Below are 19,594 nucleotides of genomic sequence, written 5' to 3' on the forward strand. Positions count from 1 at the left end.
AGACAATGGGTGAAATTCTCGTAAAGAAGTCAAATATTCGTGTTTCCATCTTGTTAAAAATTGTTCAATAAGACAGAATCTCCTTTTCGCTTGATCATTCATAGTTTCATGATTGGTTGTTAAATAGGCACTATAACAGTCTGTTTCATCTGTATGTAACGGATACGGGAAATATTTAATTTGTCTTCCATACAATAGATACGACGGGGTAAGCGGCTCTGGATCGGCAATGTCCGACGATATATAGGTAAGCGGTCTATTGTTAAGGTTAGCTTGAATTTTCATAACTAATGTCTGTAACAGAGCTAAATCTATACATGCGCGTCCAAGAATCTTTTTTAGACAATTTTTAGTTAGTCCAATCACTCTTTCTCAAAATCCGCCGTACCATGGGGCACGTTTTGGAAAGAATTTTCATGTGGTTCCAAATTTGCTGAATTTGTCATGTAAAGACTTAGAGTCCGTTAACTTACATGACAAATTAAGCTTACAACTTTTGTTTCCTTCACAATATCCTGGTCACGGCACCATAATATTGTGAAGGAAACAAAAGTTGTAAGCTGTATATTTGTATTGCATTAGCCACATTCAGGTATAAAGTAACAACAACAAAAGAATGACGTTACAAATGAATGTTCCTTACCGACGTCCGCAGGACGTCACGCTAAAGTTCGTGGGTTCCTCAACAACTAATCCAGTGACAAATCTCATTTTGTGGTGTCATTTCCATAAAAAGAGCAATAAAACATATCAGTGTCACTATGAGGAAGTTTTTATAAGCATTGGGTTCCTCTTTATTGAGTTATTGCAAGTCTCTCAAACTGCCCACAAGGTGGTCGTCGTGTCAGCCACTGCCTCACCTAGATTTCTCGGCACCTGTTGATGTCTACGCCATTTTCTTTGTCTTCTATGCACTCTACAAGCTCTGTCACCACTATTAACCTGTCTCTCTGAGCTCTTACGACCTTGCCCACAAATCCAACTGCTTTATTTCTATGTAGATATTTTAAATGTATGATTTTACTAGGACCTTCTTCTGAATATAACCAAATAAACGGAGAATGTGTCCATGGCTAGCATATGTAACATTACAAAGGGTCAGGTTGGGACGTACGTGCGTACGGACGGACAAGGGTGACACTTTATGCCCACTCCGAAGCTGCAGGGAATAAAAAAATCGGACGTTTTTATACTAAAAATGTGCACACCCAACCAATTTTCGATTATCCCTACGACCCATATACGATCAGGTCGATCTGTTCTGGTCGAGATCAGGCTGATATCGTGAGTAGTTGATTTGGTCTAGCTAGTCGAGTAAAGATCGCGAATTGATCGGATTTATCGAATAAGTATTCATTTTGTTGTTGTGATGGAGTATTTAAGGAGTCGTGAATGGTCGAGTTAAGGTCATGTACAGTCGGATGGCGGTCGGGTAGAAGTCGTGAAACAGGTCCGTTCAAGAATTTGGTTGAGCTTGGTCTTGGAAATTTGGACAATCGGGATCATCGAGTTGATCTGATCGGCAGTGTAGCTTAAGATACGAAAAGTCGTATAATTATCCTCATTGATCTGAAATGTCCTAACATGGTCTCAAAGAAGTCGTCTACGTTCGTTACAGATACAGGATCGGGAATGGTCCGGAGAGGTCGGCCAAACACCCCGACTGTTAGGTTAGTTTCTGTGTTTTCTGGACGTTGTCCTCTGGAACGAGCATGATAGTGAGAAATTTATCATTGCTGTTTTTTGGCCGATTGAGTCAAGATTTCAAACAGATCTTGCCGAATGCAAACATTCTTTGTGAAAACGTTCCGAAAAAGTTCCGTTATTAATACGAAATTCGGAAATGATATACACGTCAAAGTCCCGACAATTACAAATAATAATACGACGGAGTCTAGACAAAGCCGTTTGCAATGCGGTACAGCAGGCTGTGATAGGATTGCGTTCCGACTGTACTTGATGATACCTAATTTGGCGACAGTTTTCTAACGGGTATCTTCTGTCAGCATCGGTTCACTGTCTGGTCTCTGTCGGAACACATCGATTGAATCGGGACGCTGTCGGGACATATTTGGTTGTTTTGTACCATGTGAAAGATACAAATCGGATTGAAAACGGGATAATCGGGACAAACTCGTTTGGAAACGTCTGATTTTGGACGTTGCCTGATTGTTTTCGTGATTCAATAAATGTTTTTTACAAATTTTAATTAAGCTGGGGTCACACATTCACGATTTTTACTACCGTCCTTGACAGGACCATTCCCGATTAAAATTTTCAAAAGTCTGATCAAGATCCTGTGAATCGTGAATGGAAATTCAAACTTTAATTAAAATTTGTAAAACCAATAATTTGATCACGACAACAATCAGATATTGTTCAGGAAGCGTCGATATTCAACCGTTTCCAAGAAAATTTATCCCGATAATCCCGTTCTCAATCCGATTCTAATCCAATTTGTATCTTTCTCCTGGTAAAATTCGACCGAGTCTGTCATGACTGCGTCCCGATTCTACCGAATGTAATCCGACAGAGATCAGACAGTGACCAGACAGTAAACCGACGCTGACGGAAGTTATCCGTTCGAAATTTGTCGGCATACTGGGGATCATCGGGTACTATCGGAACGTAATCCTATCACGGTCCGCTCTATCGCATTGCAAACGGCTTTGTCTGGTCTCAGTCGTATTGTATTCTGTAATTGTCGGGACTCTGACGTGGGTATCATTGACGAATTTTGTATTAATAACGGGACTGTTCCGTAACGGTTTCGGCAACAACGGTTCGCAATCGACAAAATCTGGATGCAATCTGGACTCAATCGGCAGAAAAACAGCAATGAAAAATTTCTCCAGATCATTCCCGTTCCACAGGACACCGTCCGGAATACACAGAACATCGTTAGAATTTTGATCCGATACAGCAGAATCTGTCACGACATAGGCACGATTGTAATCCGACTAAACAAAATCGGCTGAGTTTCCCCGAATGTTACGGGACGCACATAACTGTTGGGTGCTTCGCCGAACTATTCGGACCCTTACCGACCAGTAAGAATCTGTTACGAACTTAAACGACAATGATAGGACATTCCAGATAATTAAGGATAGTATTCCGACTTTTTTACATTTCGTGTCGTATCGCTGTCTGATCTCAAACGGGAGCAATAATCGGCAATGTGTGAACCCCGCATTAAAGTTTGAATTTCCAGCCACGATTCATAGGATCTTCATCAGTCTTTTGACAAGGTTTAATCGGGAATAGTCGTATCAAGGACGGCAGTAAAAATCGCGAATGTGTGACCCCAGCTTTACTGTCGGGGTGCTTGGTCGATTTCTCTAATACGACTGTGTTCAGACAATGATAGGATCATTGATGATAGTAATCCCAACTTTTCACTTTTTTGTCCTATCGCTGTTTGGTCACAAACGGGATCCATAATCGGCAATGTGTGAACGCTGCAATACTGATAACACTATGGTTGTGGGTGTATGTGAAGGTCATACTGTTTTCAGGTGATAAGCATTTAACATTTAGTTCATTGAGTTTTTAAGAATGGCTAAGTTAATACTGACAAGGATTCTATGTTTTGGTTTATATATTTGCATAGTGGTAAGTTTCTTTTTGTTATTTATTGAATGTTATATATAAAGTTTCTCAAAATACAGAATTAATGTCACTTTTAACCATTAAACCGATATGACCAGACTATCTGCCAGCGATCTTAAACCAATACGCCCTCGCAAGACACACATATATTATTTTTAGATTTTAGCATGTGACAGTTTAATACATTTTTTTTTTATCAACTACATTTTTGTCAAAAAACTATTATGTATTTACTCCGTCAATCATCAAGCTTCTGTTAGTAGTTGCATATGCAGGTTAAATGCAAGTCCTATCACTCGGGAAAACTACGTTAATATTGTATTGCGTAATCATGGACATGTAGACAAAGTCACAGTCACAACAATCGTGAAAGAATAACTAACAGTTGCCAAGCACTGCATCTGGGTCGTGAAAGATCTGTTATCAGATAGTGAACACACAAAAGGCGCAACACAAGTCTATGGGAGTCATTAACTAGAGATTAACTTGAGAGCCTGTATCGTTCACCTGATTCTACTTTGTTTTTGAAATCATATAAAAAAATATATAAACTGGCGGCCATCTTGGATGTTGAAATAACAATAAAGTAACAACACTTGGTCAGCATCTCATTAGGAACATTCATGCTATGTTTGGTTTCATTCCATTCAGTGGTTCACTAAAAGAAGAAATTTGTATGTATTTCTCATAGGGTCCTATGTTAAACTAAGTCCCCCACTGGCGGCCATCTTGGATTATGGATCGGCTACAAAGTAACAACACTTGGTCAGCATCTCAGAAGGAACATTTATGCTATATTTGGTTTCATTTCCATTCAGTGGTTCTCTATAAGAAGAAACTTCTATGTATTTTCCATAGGGTCCTATGTTAAACTGAGTCCCCTACTGCTGGCCATCTTGGACGTTGGATTGGCGACAAAGTAACAACACTTGGTCAGTATCTCATTAGGAACATTCATGCTATGTTTGGTTTCATTCCATTCAGTGGTTCTCTATAAGAAGAAACTTCTATGTATTTCCCATAGGGTCCTATGTTAAACTGAGTCCCCTACTGGCGGCCATCTTGGACGTTGGAATGGCGACAAAGTAACAACACTTGGTCAGTATCTCAATAGGAACATTCATGCTATGTTTGGTTTCATTCCATTCAGTGGTTCACTTAAAGAAGACATTTGTATGTATTTCCTGTAGGATCCTATCTTAAACTAAGTCCCTCGGCTGGCGGCCATCTTGGATGATGGATCGGCTACAAAGAAACAACACTTGGCCAGCACATCAGAAGGAACATTCATGTCATGTTTGGTTTCATTCCATTCAGTGGTTCTCTAAAAGAAGTCATTTGTATGCATTTCCCATAGGGTCCTATGTTAAACTAGGTCCCCGCTGGCAGCCATCTTGGATGATGGATCGGCTACAAAGAAACAACACTTGGCCAGCACATCAGAAGGAACATTCATGTCATGTTTGGTTTCATTCCATTCAGTGGTTCTCTAAAAGAAGTCATTTGTATGCATTTCCCATAGGGTCCTATGTTAAACTAGGTCCCCGCTGGCAGCCATCTTGGATAATGGATCGACTACAAAGTAACAACACTTGGTCAGCTAACCGACGACGACGGACGCCAAGTGATGAGAAAAGTTCACTTGGCCCTTTGGGCCAGGTGAGCTAAAACTAAACACGTTTTGTACCTATAATCACTTGGGTAAAGCTGATGACCGTAACTGCATTCACGGTCATCCCAAGATATATAAAACGTATTTATATGAGAGTATTATCCTATAGGTAGGAGAAAATAAGACGTGCTTTAAATACATAGTTCACCATATATATCTTTTTTTACGGTAGAGGGTATATATCTTTTTTAAAATGAACATACAACAAGACATGCACATGAAAAAGTGGGAATAAATGCATCAAAAGCGCGTTAAATGACACCTTACAAGTATAATAAAAAAAAATTGTGCTGCATAGCCTCCAACTTAAAGCCAAAAGATTTTTTTTATTTCTGGAATTCCTTGTAATGACATATAATAAATGCATTTTTTTTAAAAATGCCAATTGAAGTACAACAATTGATATTATATCATCTTTGGTTTGTCTTCTATTTTGTCTTGCAAGAAAAATAACGGAACCTGTTTTTAAAATACTACGATCAAACTAGTGAAGGCGAGCTCCAGCAAAATAGATCCTTAAAATAGTCGTGTGCGTATAGCGTATCACAAGGGGCAGGGGCGGATTATTTTCAAAAAAGGGGGGTCCCAACCCAGGGTAAAGGGGCTTCAAACTATATGTCCCCATTCAAATGCACTGATTGGTAAATAAAAAGAGGGTTCCAACCCCCGGACCCCCCCTTTTGGATCCACTACTGAGGGGAACCTTGTCAATTTGTATATAAAGCAATATTATTCATATATAAAGACATACTAATATTTTAATCTGCCTCCTCTATAACCATATACACAGGCTCGATTACCGGATATTCATATGTTTGATTAGTGTTTTTATGCTCCATTTATGAGCATTATGTTTTCTGGTCTGTGCATACGTTCGTTTGTTCGTCCGTTCGTCTGCTCGTTCGTCCGTGTGTCCCACCTCAGGTTAAAGTTTTTGGTCGAGGAGGTTTTTGATGACGTTGAAGTCCAATCAACTTGAAACTTAGTACACATGTTTTCTATGATATGATCTTTCTAATCATAATGCCAAATTACAGTTTTTTTCCCATTTTAACGGTCCACTGAACATAGAAAATTATAGTGTAGATGAGGCATGTACTAGAGACACATTCTTGTTTCTTCAACTTTTCGTCGTATCTCTGTCAATTTGTTTTAAATTTTTAAGTCGTTATCAATAAATATTTCATTGTTTACGAGAAATTTGCAATTTACTTTAATTGTCATGAACTCAAAATACGGCAAATAGTTAAAAATAAATGACGAAACATGTTTATATCCGCTAACTGAGCCCCTATTGAGACAAACACAACAAAACGCTATGAATACAAATACGGATATTCTTAGAATTGAGGGTCATCATTTAAAAGTTACGATCATTCTTTACAAATTACGGTCATCTTTTACAAGTTACGGTCATCTGTTTACCAATCACGGTCATCCTTGTATTATGTTACGGTCATCTTGAAAATATTTTGATAATGATTTACGGACATCTTAGCGATTTTTTCAGATTGAATTTACCGTTTCCTAAACATTTTTCGGTAGTAATTTGTGATTTCTGTGTGAATCTTTTATACATTTTCATCGTATCAATGTATACTTTACAAAGAAAATGATATAGAAACAAGGTAACAGACAATACAGATACTGACCTAATTTTTCATCCGACACCTTGGGATGACCGTGAATGCAGTTACGGTCATCAGCTTTACCCCAGTGATAATGATCACATTCCAATAAATAATGACATATTTGAAACTGATTCCTTGGTGTCTCAAAAAGTACAGTAAGATTATTTTTTTGTTTCTTGAAACTTTTTTTTTATTATTTAATGAGTGTTAATTTTTCAACAAAATTGATCGTGAAAGATCGGTCTACGCATTATCTTGATCGTAGAAGACAAGGCCACCAGGCGGGCGCAGGATGATTGCACTTTTTAACTTGTAACATTACATTAAAGGACATATTATAAAAAAAAAATGTTTACGTTTCTAGGTAAGCGATAATGAAAACGAATCATTTATAGATGGAACTTTGAAATACTTGAAATAATTATTCAAATAAGAACGGACATTATTGCTTTTTTCACTTTATCTGATTTTAAACTTTTTTTAAATAATTAAAAACGTATATGATAAGTAGATTTACGAGATAAAAGACCCTTCAGGAGCGTAAATTGTCATATAAAGTAAAAGTATATATGTATCTAAATGCTTACGGCATTAAACATTTTAGTCTTATTCCCTAACAAAAGAGAACTGGAATGAGTCATGTAAATCCGGTATTTGCTATACCAATAATGATAAATTAAAATACTATTTACCCTATAATTAAATATTGATTTGAAAGATTTCGTAGCATCAAATCTGTCACGAACTGGATCTTTCACAAACCCTAAAATCTTCTTTTTTATATTTTGTAAATACTTTTTTGCAAAGTTTCTGATTAGACCTACACCAATAAACGTTAGATTCATTTCATTCATTAAAATGGAATACTATTTACCAAATAAGTTGATTTATTCTAATTATGAAAAAAAAATTGTATGTTTACATATTTAATGTTATAGAAATGTCGAAGAGCAATCTGGTTTTTTTTTTTGTAGTTTTGTAAAAACTGTGTACTATTAAACCTTGTTTTTCTCAGATACTGATCATTATGTCGAACTATATATTTTGGTAGACTCATTAAATTAGATACAATCGCAATACTTGACCACCGTTAGACATTCTTTCACGGTAATTTTTCTCGATATACATTCTCTACTTTCATATTTTTCAACGAGATGTTGACATCCTTCAGTACCCCTATACAATATTCAGTCTTGATTCAGTGGCAATAAACTTGAGTACTATTTTAAACAAAGATAACTAAGGTTTGAAAGTTTATAATTTGGACCAAGGAGATTATAATACCAGTAAAAAGTCCTTGTTCAAAGTACATACTGTTTGTTATATTTTTTTTTCTTCATATAATTCAGATGTATTGTTCATCTGATGATGGGAATGGAAATTTGTTTTCCTCAAATACACCTATGGAATGCTCTAAAATGTACAAACTCTAAAATCAATTATTTTTGGTACATATTACTCATACAAGAAGTGAAATTCGCTTGATATAGCTTAAATCGTATTTTTCTACTTTTCAGACTTCTGATGTTTCCCCGTATTACAGAAATTACTGTGAGACGAACGACGACTGTGTCGATCCATCATTATGTTGTTCAATAGCACCGTTGATCATTGGCAAACGTTTATTAGACAGTCACTTAGATAAACACAATAACCTGCACCACTGCTTGCCATACATGAATGAAAATTCAACATTGTGTCATCTTCGGTTACAGTCCTCACCGGAAAAAACAAACTATTATTATATCGTGAATGTATGCCCATGCGCACCTGGACTGGAATGTACACCTTCAGACGACCCACCAATGCATTTACCTAAAGACCTATTTGGAAGATGCACAAAGACAAATCCATAGGTTTTTTAAATTAAATTTGATCAAATTTCAGTACATTACCAAATGTTTTCGATTAATGATCTTTTTAATTATAACATTTAGAATCAAAAGTGAAATAACGAAAAATACCGAACTACAAGGAAAATTCTAAACGGAAAGTCCTTAAGAAAATATCAAAATTAAACGCTCAAACACGTCAAACAAATAAATAAAAATTGTCGTATTCCTGGCTTGGTATAGGCATTTTCCAATGTAGAAAATGGTGGAATAAACCTAGTTTTATAGATTGCTTAACCTCTCTCTTGTAACGCATTAATATCATTTATGCATATTGAAACAATTTCGAGCAAAAATGTAAACCCAACTCATCAGTTGTACTTAATACTTAAATTTTTATAAAAATAACATACAGTGTAGTAATAAATCTTATTAAAATTGGATTGCAAGGAAAATAAGTACCAGACAAAATCAGACGTTTTAGACCCTAAAAACTTTTAGTGCTTAAATATTAGCCAATTTAAGTAAAAAGTCAAATTACCAATGCCCATTTAAGTTATACAGAAATAAATACATATTATACTTTTACTACAAAAAAAATAAAAGAATAATAACCTTAAATATCAAAACAGCACAATGTTAACTTTTCATATCTATCATTAATGACAGTAGATACACTGAGTAGGACTAATCATCTCGTATTTCAGTTTCGTTTGTGAACAGGCTGTTTCAAGCCTCTAGAAATAAGACAGCGCTGTGGATAAGATTAATTTAATAATATATGAAATTACTTTGGAACAGTTCATCTTTACTTGATATCTTCGTTATATTTCCTGGCCATTCAATACTTTATCTTATAGTTTGTTTCTGTGTGTGTTGCATTGTCGTTTTTTTCTTTTCTTTTTCTTTTTTTTTGTTGTTGCACTTAAGAGTTTCTGTTGATTCGTTGTTTTCCTTTTATATTTGATGTGTTTACCTCAGTTTTAGTTTGTAACCTAGATCTGTTTTCTATCAATCGATTTATGACTTTCGAACAGCGGTATACTACTGTTGCCTTTATTTATCAATCCTAAAAATGTATTAGTCACATTTGTTTGTTCCCTAGTTGGTTTCGAAAGTATTAATTTCAATTTGACCAGTTTATAAATGGAATCGCTTTTAGAATAAATATATATTAATCAGTGTTCAGTGTGTTATTATGGCGAGGTAAGTGGTACAGAATAACAATGTCAGCCCTCAAACATACAATGGAAATTTTGAATATTTCGCTACTAGTTAATGTTCTGCCCCCCCTTGGAATGGTGATGATGCACAAGGAAAAAGTAACAAAAAAGTTAAAAGATTAATGCATTCATACTGGTAAAATATATAGTCGAAAGAAATAAGTCGTAATGAAAACGAAATATTATAGGCTATTTTAGGGACCTTTATAATCTTTTCTGATGAGTCTAATGAGACGAAACGCGCATCTGGCGTAAATCTAAAATTTAATCCTGGTATCTATGATGAGTGTATTTACAACCACTGGGTCGATGCCACTGCTGGTGGAGATTTATTTTCCCGGTGGTATCAACAGCCCAGTAGTCAGTACTTCTGTGTTGGCTTGAGTTGTCATTGATATGTTCATAATTATAAACTAACTGTCAACAAAACTTTGATTTTTTTTAAATACTAAAGTTTTTCTTCCTCAGGAATAGATTACCTTAGCTGTATTTGGCAAAACTTTTAGGAATATTTGGTCATCAATGCTCTTCAACTTCGTACTTTATTTGGCCTTTTTAACTTTTTTAATTTCGAGCGTCACTGATGAGTCTTTTGTAGATGAAACGCGCGTCTGGCGTAAATACAAAATGTCATTCTGATAAGTTTATTTGTCTGTCACTTATAATCTGACTCGTTCTCTTCGCCACACACAAAAACAAACTATTTTTAGATTAACATAATTTTGAAAGTATAAAATTTCTAATTTTCGTTCTTTTCTCAGAAGATCTATTTTTATTGTTAAACATTTGATGGAAATATAACGAAATTTTATTAAAATACAACTGAATAATAAATATCTGTAAAATGTAATAACTCTAATAGCAATATGATTATTTGAAAATTAATCCAGCAAGAAGAGAAAATACTAAGCTATGTCTAAAATCTGTTTTTTTTTATTTTTATTTTTTATTTCTATTCTTTAGATTTATGATGTTTCCCAGTATTAGAAAAAATACTGTGAGACGAACAAAGACTGTGTCGATCCATCATTATGTTGTTCAATTGCGCTGTTGATCATTAGCAAACGTTTGTTAGACGGACACGATAATATTCTGCACCATTGCATGCCATAACAGAATGAAAGTGCAACATCGTGTGAACTTCAATTACAGTACTCACCGAAAATACAAAACTATTATAGTGTCTTTAATGAATACCCATGTGCACCTGGACTAAAATGTACACCTTCAACAGACCTGCCATTGCATTATCTGGAAAATGCAAAAGGCAAATCTAACTAAAGATTTTTTTTGTAACAAAATTTATCAAATGTCATTTCTGCCAAATGTTTGCGTGCGAGTTATTAATTTTTTTATTTTTTGACATTTCTAGTAAAATGTAAAATTACACAAAATACCCCGAGGAAAATTCTTAACGGAAAGTCCATAAGAAAACTGCAGTTTTTAAAGGTCAAACACATAAAACGAATAGATAACAAATGTCATAACTATGACTTGATACAAACATTTTATGGCTAGCTGAACCTCTCATTTGAAACGCATTCTTCATATCTGCATATCGAAACAACTTCGTTCTCACCAAGATGTAGCAGATTTTTCTTAGTTACAACATCTTATTTCCACCATCCCTAATAAGAAAGTTGTTTACATTAAGGAAATCCGGTTTCTTTTCTTATCATAATTTTAATTACAAACAGTACTCATAATGGTTCAATAACAAGGTACACATATGTATAAAATGTAATTTGACAGTTGATAGTTGCTTGCTTAACGTTCAGTGGTAATCATTACATGCATATTGAGGACGAGAAAGTATTAACAATTATTACAATAGCTTGGTTCTGTAATGTTTGACGACAAGGGATGAAATAGATGGAACATTTGAACTGCTCCCGGAAGAAAACAATGATGTGTTGGATTAGAGCAGACGCAATGCCTTGGAACATACACTCCTCAAACAAAGAGTTCTATATCGTGCCGAGATCGCGTCAGCTCTATAATGTGCATCCCTTATTTTTTCGGACCTCGAAGTTATAAATTCCGAGCAGCCTAATAGATAACACACTTTATACTGCTAGTTGGACGATGACTAACCAAGGTGACCATATTTCCAGACTCAAGTCAACCTGTAGTTTCGAGGAAATATGCTAGTATTAACAAGTCCTTCTACATAAAGAGTGTTAAGGGACTATCAGAAATAAAAAATAGTCATAAGGAGCATATAACATCAATGCCAATCTAAAAAAAAAGAATTGACAACCAATTTTATAGACTTACACATTATAAAAGCTCTTATAAGATCAAACTAATAAAAAAACGAGAAGGCAGTGTTAAAAAATAGAAAATTATTACACCAGGGTTTTCGATATCACAAACTAGTCAAAACATTTACTAAATGTTATCATCGGTATAAGGACATCATTCGTAAATATAGCTCAACATGCAGACTTCTTATACGTTCAGGTATTTCACATCCATTTTTTTATGGAAATATTCTTTATAAAGCACAAAGGTGTCAGTATTCACCTCAAAAACTAACAAAACCTTTGAATAGACTTATTAAGAAGGGATATAGTTACGATACTGTTGTCAGGTCATTAAAGATTGCATATTTTGGCGTTAATATTGATTCACTTATAGGGTCTTTGCATCGGAACTAAACACATTTATTCAAAAACCAGTTGTTGGCATGACACGGGTTATGTTCTTCTCATATATGTTATGATGATATGATACTAAACCCCTAACGGGAAGGATTGTGCCTGATATTCATATGATGAATACATAATCTTTCAATCAGTTTAATTGAAGTCTGGAGCTGGCATGTCAGTTAACTGCTAGTAGTCTGTTGTTATTTATGTATAATTGTCATTTTCTTTTTTTCTTTGGTTACATCTTCTGACATCTTACTCGGACTTCTCTTGAACTGAATTTTAATGTGCGTATTGTTATTCGTTTACTTTTCTGCTTTTGCTAGATTTATAGGGAGAGGGTTGAGAACTCATAAACATGTTAAAACCCGCCGCACTTTTGCGCCTGTCCCAAGTCAGGAGCCTCTGGCCTTTGCTAGTGTTGTATTATTTTTAATTTTGGTTTCTTCTGTACAATTTGAAGTTTAGTATGGCGTTCATTATCACTGAACTAGTATATATATTTCTTTAGGGGCCAGCTGAAGAACGCCTCCGGGTGCGGGAATTTCTCGCTGCATTGAAGACCTGTTAGTGACCTTCTGCTGTTGTCTGCTCTATGGTCGGTTTGTTGTCTCTTTGACACATTTCCCATTTCCATTCTCAATTTTATTAATATGACAGCATTTTCATTTTGGTTTTTCAAAGTTTGGGAAAAGTTATCGACAATGAAGAAGAGAAACATGTTAATCTAAGCTACAGGTAATACAGAAGGAACAAAGGTTGTTATTACTAAAATTGATTACCAAAACAAAACCCTAGAGTTTCAATGTCGTAGTATAATTGTGTTTTATCAACTGTTTAATATTTTATCACATTCTTTTTTTAATTTCATCTAGTGAGACTCTAACATAACTTCAACAGAAGTTTATAATTGTTTATGATCTTATTTTCAATCCAAACAATTTCGATTATATAAGTCATGATTTGTTAATCAAACATATATAGATAACACTATATGTGAGGGTTATTGTCAAGAATATAGGTTAAAACTTACGCAAATGATAAGCATTTAGCATTTAAAAATGGATAAATTACTACTGACAACGGTCCTGTGTATTGGTTATTTTTGCATAGTGGTAAGTTTCTTTAGTTTTCTATGTTGTGTCTTGTGTACTAATATTTGTCTGTTTGTCTTTTTATTTTGAAGCCATAGCGTTTTCAGTTTATGTTCAATCCATGAGTTTGACTGTCGCTATTGTATATTTCGCCCCTCTTTTCTTTTCGTTATTGATTGAATCTTATAAAGTTTCGCAAAATAGAGAATTAAAGGCATTTTTAACCATTAAACCTATATGACCAGCCTATCTATATATGATGTACCACCACTATCCCCTTCGCAACACACATAAGTTGGCATGTGAAAGTTTTATAGTTTTGTTTCTCAACAACTTTTATGTCAGAAAGGAATTGTGTATATGTACTTATTCAGTTAAAACATTTCGATTATGTTAGTAATTTAATATCCAGATTAAATACATTTGAAAAAAAACATATCAGAAGGTCATGAGCACCGACATCACAATATCATGAAGACAGTGGTTTAGCTGAAACGTGTTGTATATATGTGGTGCGGGATCTGCTTACCCTTCCGGAGCACCTGCTATCAACCCTAGTTTTGGTTGGGTTTAGTCTTTAGTTTTGTATGTTGTGTCTTCTGTTCTATTATTTGTCAGTGTGTTTTTTTTTAATTTTTAGCCATGGCATTGTCAGATTATTTTCAATCTATAAGTTGGACTATCCGTCTGGTATCTTTCGTCCCTCTTGCATAATTATAACACGGCTATTATGTAAAAACAATAAAGTTAATAACGTCAATCTTGAAACGACACGTAAGTTTAGTTGAATGTATAGCTTCTGTATTGTTTTCTTATAGATAAATGTTCCTTGTCTTTGTTCCGAAAAAATGTTAAAGGCATCGTTTACACAACAATAGACTCTTTTTTTTTCTTTTTTACAATTATAATCTTAATAAAGTGCTCTACATTTTAGCTTGTATATATGTAGAACTCTAAAGTGCAATGGGAACACTAAAGTACGATGGTTACGCTAAAGTGCGATGCCTACATGCTATAAAGTGCGATGGTCCGCGAAAGTATAACCGTAATAAACGTACTATAGATTATGACATGAACAGTCGCTTATACAAACCAAAACAAATTGTACATGCCGGAAGATATACTAAGAATATTTGATTAAAGCCTTTAAAAAAGGAATGTCCATGATTTAATTTCAAACCTAATCGGTCTGTGTTGGCTGAAACGAATGTGTCAAGTTATTTTCTTGTACTGGAAAGCAGACTTGACGTTGTGTCCTGCAGTTGACTAAATTTCTATATAGATACAAAAGAGTATCACATAGGTATTATGTATCCTACTTCTATTAGAAACGAACAGATACATTAAAATCATTATTTACGTTGCAGTCTACTTAGGGGTCATTAAAGTAATGCTGATTTTATTGAAAATTAACGCCGGTAAAATAAAGATATTTGTAACTTACAGTGACGACTGTAAGGGGGGTGTTCACATTAGTGATAGACTGTGTGTACGGTAAGCTACATCGATTATCCAAATATTGAATACTCCCGTATTGTGAAAACAAATTTAACAGAACATACAGTATTTTGTGACACCTAAACTATGTTTTTAGCAATGGTCTTCTAACTTTAAAATCAATCACTAAGCCTATCGGTAAATTATAACCAAGCTTTAGCTATTGCAAAAAGACTTTTTTTTAAATCCAACGTACTTTATCTTTTTAATCCCCCCAAACCTATACTATTGGTCCATTGCATTTAACCGTGATATACCATAATGCATCAGCAAACAAAATACCATCGCACTTCAGCGTGAGAAACCATTGTACTTTAGCGTAGACCATCCCACTTTAGCGTGACCATCGCACTTTAGAGTACCATCACACTTTAAAGTCCTACATATATACAAATCATGAACACAGAATAGTTATCCTGTGTATGAATTCATTTTCGACAAGTCATGTTTAAACATATATCAACCTTTTGAATGCCATGACGCTCGCCAATTAAGAACGACCTAATGTAACATATCAAAATGATAAAGTTGTGCCCTTTGCAAAATTCCTCCTTTTTTATTTCCTCTCCATAATTGATCATGTAAATGATGATACAAACGACACCACGAAACTAGAAGAAAACAAGAGATTGACACGAAAGAAAAGTAGTCCGTCGTCGACTATGCTGGTCATTAATGACTATCTAATGTACTCCCTTTGAGTTACATTTCTGTAAATAACGACAATGCAATTTTCCATAGGAACTTCTTTTATGGCTAAAACTGTACCACTTTTACTATGGAAAAAAACAATATCCTAGAACACTACTATTTGTTTTCAAAGGTCAAAATATAGGACTGTGCGGAATATTTATAACGTGTTATATGTCCCAAACTTCTAAGAGTTTAAACTTACACTATACACTAAAATTATTTGCTACCCCTACCTTGACTTTAATTTTTCCAAATATTTCAATTTGACCGTTATGCATAACAAAAATAGTAATGTATTTTTACTGGTAACATTCCTAATTATATCTCTATGAGATGAAGCATAGAGATCATATCTGGGAACCATTACGTAAACACAATTAATTATCTTTGAATATTATATATCTCCCCCAAAAGAAGCGTGTTTTGTGAAACAGCTGTAGTGCAACCTTTACTGATTATGTTTTTAACAACAAAAACATATACTACACACATTATTGTATATAATTCTGGAAATGTATGTAAATTTATCATTTCATATTACTGGGCGTAGTTGAATATTTCTTATGTATCAAAAGATGTGAAATATATAGCTGCAGTACTTCGTTGAAACACTCATATCCACTGGTGTTTTACTAAATATAACCGGACGGTGCTATCAATTACCTCGGGTGTCTTCATTTGCATTTTTAAGCTAACATCATACAAATTAGAAATATTCATGCATTTTGCGTCCCAGCCTGAAGATAATTTTTTCAAAAAGGTCAAAATAAAATTAGAACATCCGCTTATTTTGAAATGAAATATTGTTTTTCACTGAAAGCCTTTCATCGGCATTCAGGTTGTTTTAGGCTGAGTGAACATTGCTAAAATTTGGTAGTTTATCAATGGGACTGTTGAACTTTTTATTGAAATATAACGTTGATATCATGCTGTCATGAAGTGCCACTCAATACTTTGAGTTTAATTAAAATTCTTGTTGAAAATATATATACTGTTCCTTATATCTTTTCTTCTCATCATCCATTTGTATTTCACAATTAATGATGGAATATATATAAAATTTTGTAATACACAAGTTATAAATAAAACATCTTATAAACATTACTATGATCATTTGAACATTACTTCAACAAGAAGTGAAGAACACTATATACGGCTAAAATCGTATTTTTTCTTTCTTTCAGACTTCGGATGTTTCCCCGTATTACAGAAATTACTGTGAGACAAACAACGACTGTGTCGATCAATCATTATGTTGTTCAATAGCACCATTGATTGTTGGCAAACGTTTCTTAGACAGTCACCTGGATAAAAGATATAACCTGCACTACTGCATGCCATACAAGAATGAAAGTGCAACAACGTGTCATCTTCGATTACAGTACTCACCGGAAATGCCAAATTATCATAGTATCTTTAATGAATGCCCATGCGCACCAGGACTAAAATGTACACCCTCAGCAGACCTGCCATCGCGTTATCCTAAAGACCGATTTGGAAAATGTACAAAGACAAATCTATAGATTTTTTTTTCGTAATAAAATTTATCAAATGTCAGTACATTGCCAAATGTTTGCAATTTATTTTTTATTTCGGCATTTCCTGTAGCACAGTCCTACTAGTTTGCATATGGAAACAATACTTAGTACCAATATAGTCCCAACAACCAAGTATCTTATATATTAAACGTTTGAGAAACTCTATCAAATAAACTTAAAAGCAATCGGATCGCCTGGAAATTGACGGAGGACATTTAAGCGAATAAAAATCGAACGTTTGTATTTTAGAACACACATGTTAAATTATCAATGCTTATTTCAGCTACTGACAGTTGTCCAATTTTATACTTTCAGTAGTAATGGTGGTCTCGAACAATGGTAGTAAGGATCATCATTCACAATTCTGAATGAGGATCGTTGGTTAAACATTTTTTTCAAAATAATGTATTTATATCACATGAAGTTGATTTATTATTGGTTTTTGTAAGTGAACACCTCCTTTACTTCATTTTTAGTAGTAGTTGACATGAACATTTTGAAACTTTATTCTAGGATGATTGTGGATATGCTTACTGTATATAGATATTAAAAGATGCGGTATGAGTGCCAATAAGACAACTCTCCATCCAAGTCAAACTGAATAGGTCAAAGAACGCCCCTAAACACGAAGCAGTGAATCAATCGAACAGCAAGCTATAAAGGGCTCCAAAAATGACTAGTGCAAAACTATTAAAACAGGAAAACCAACAGTATAATCTATATAAAACTAGTATGCTGCATCATCTATCTTACGTATTCAGACTCATTCAAAATGTTAGAATTGGTATTAAAAAGAAACATTTTTAATTTATTACAGGATTATAATGACAACAAATTGTAATAATAAGATTACCAGGTATATCAATTGACTAATTTCGTATTGGTATTATAGATAGCGGCAATCATTGAAAGTTGATGTCCATAATATAGGTTAAAGGCTTAAAAGAAGATAAGCATTCGTTCAATTACTGTTCTGAAAATGACGAAGCTAATAGTATTAATAACGATCTTGACTATAAGTTATCTTTCTATAGTGGTAAGTTTCTATGAATATTTTAACTGTCATAAAGTAACATGCAGTATAGCAATGGTTATCGCTTTCAAAAAATATTATATTGTCAACTGTTTACCTAACAAAAAATAACCGGCATTTTACCATGAGGTATAATAATTCAAATTAACATTACCCTGAGACACATGATTTTTTTTTTTAATTTCATGTTTCAATATAGATCTGATTACAATCTGTACCTTGCTTTTAAGAATAATGAAACTTGTATCCTTGAATGCGTTACAAACTCTAGAACTGTTAGATATTAAGAGATTAAATACATACAGTTGTACATGCACAAAAACCAGATTTTTTCGTTTACATTGCATGCTTATTTATGTAATAATAACAATTATATATTTACCTTGTACTATAATATACCGTTCCAACAAATACAAGGCAATTTATTGTTATCAACAATTTTATTATTTCAGAGTACTGAGGTGTCACAATACATCCAAAAATACTGTGAGAAAAACCAGGACTGTGTGGATCCATCACTATGTTGTTCTATAACACCAGCATTAGGCAAACGATTTTTAGATTATCCTGGAAACTTAGATAAAGACTTCATGGTTCACTACTGCCTGCCATACAAGACTGAAAATGCAACATGGTGTACATTCAAATTGCAATACTCACCGGAAATACCAAATTATCATGGTTTGTGTCCCTGTGGCCCTGGGCTGAAATGTACACCCACGACAGACCTTGACCCGAAATATTATCCTAGAGACAAATTCGGAAAATGTACAAAGATAAATTCGTAGATATATGCGTCAGTTCTTATAAAGCCTGATTGTTTATTTTATCTTATACTAGTATATTATACATTTCCAGTAAAACGGTCGAGTCATAACAAAAGTTTGGTATTCATCCGTGACCTAAAATCAGAACATGCACAGTGAAAATCACAAATTAATCGAAAGATGTAAATAACAACCCTACAAGTGTACCTGAGATTAAATTCCCAAAAATCGAAAATTTGTCAAAATAACAAATTGTAAAAAAAAAATTGTTAGCAGAAAAAAAATAATTAAATTAAAAATAAAAAAAAAATTGCAAAAAAAAACACTGAAAGATTGGATGGATGATTTGCACCT

At 34.1% G+C, this 19,594-nt stretch overlaps 2 long non-coding RNA genes across 2 annotated transcripts; both read left to right on the forward strand.

Annotated features, from left to right (window-relative positions):
- Positions 1–3,473: 3,473 nt before the first annotated feature.
- On the forward strand, positions 3,474–8,798 carry LOC143049194 (uncharacterized). The gene is made up of 2 exons (XR_012970114.1): positions 3,474–3,612; positions 8,430–8,798. It is a non-coding gene; the product is annotated as an uncharacterized LOC143049194 (long non-coding RNA).
- A 4,801-nt stretch (positions 8,799–13,599) lies between these two features.
- Positions 13,600–19,268, forward strand: LOC143049195 (uncharacterized). Its single transcript, XR_012970115.1, has 3 exons — positions 13,600–13,733; positions 17,087–18,476; positions 18,926–19,268. It is a non-coding gene; the product is annotated as an uncharacterized LOC143049195 (long non-coding RNA).
- The last annotated feature ends 326 nt before the right edge of the window (positions 19,269–19,594 follow it).

This window comes from Mytilus galloprovincialis, chromosome 10 (genome assembly GCF_965363235.1).
Source record: "Mytilus galloprovincialis chromosome 10, xbMytGall1.hap1.1, whole genome shotgun sequence".
Classification (NCBI taxonomy): Eukaryota; Metazoa; Mollusca; class Bivalvia; order Mytilida; family Mytilidae; genus Mytilus; species Mytilus galloprovincialis.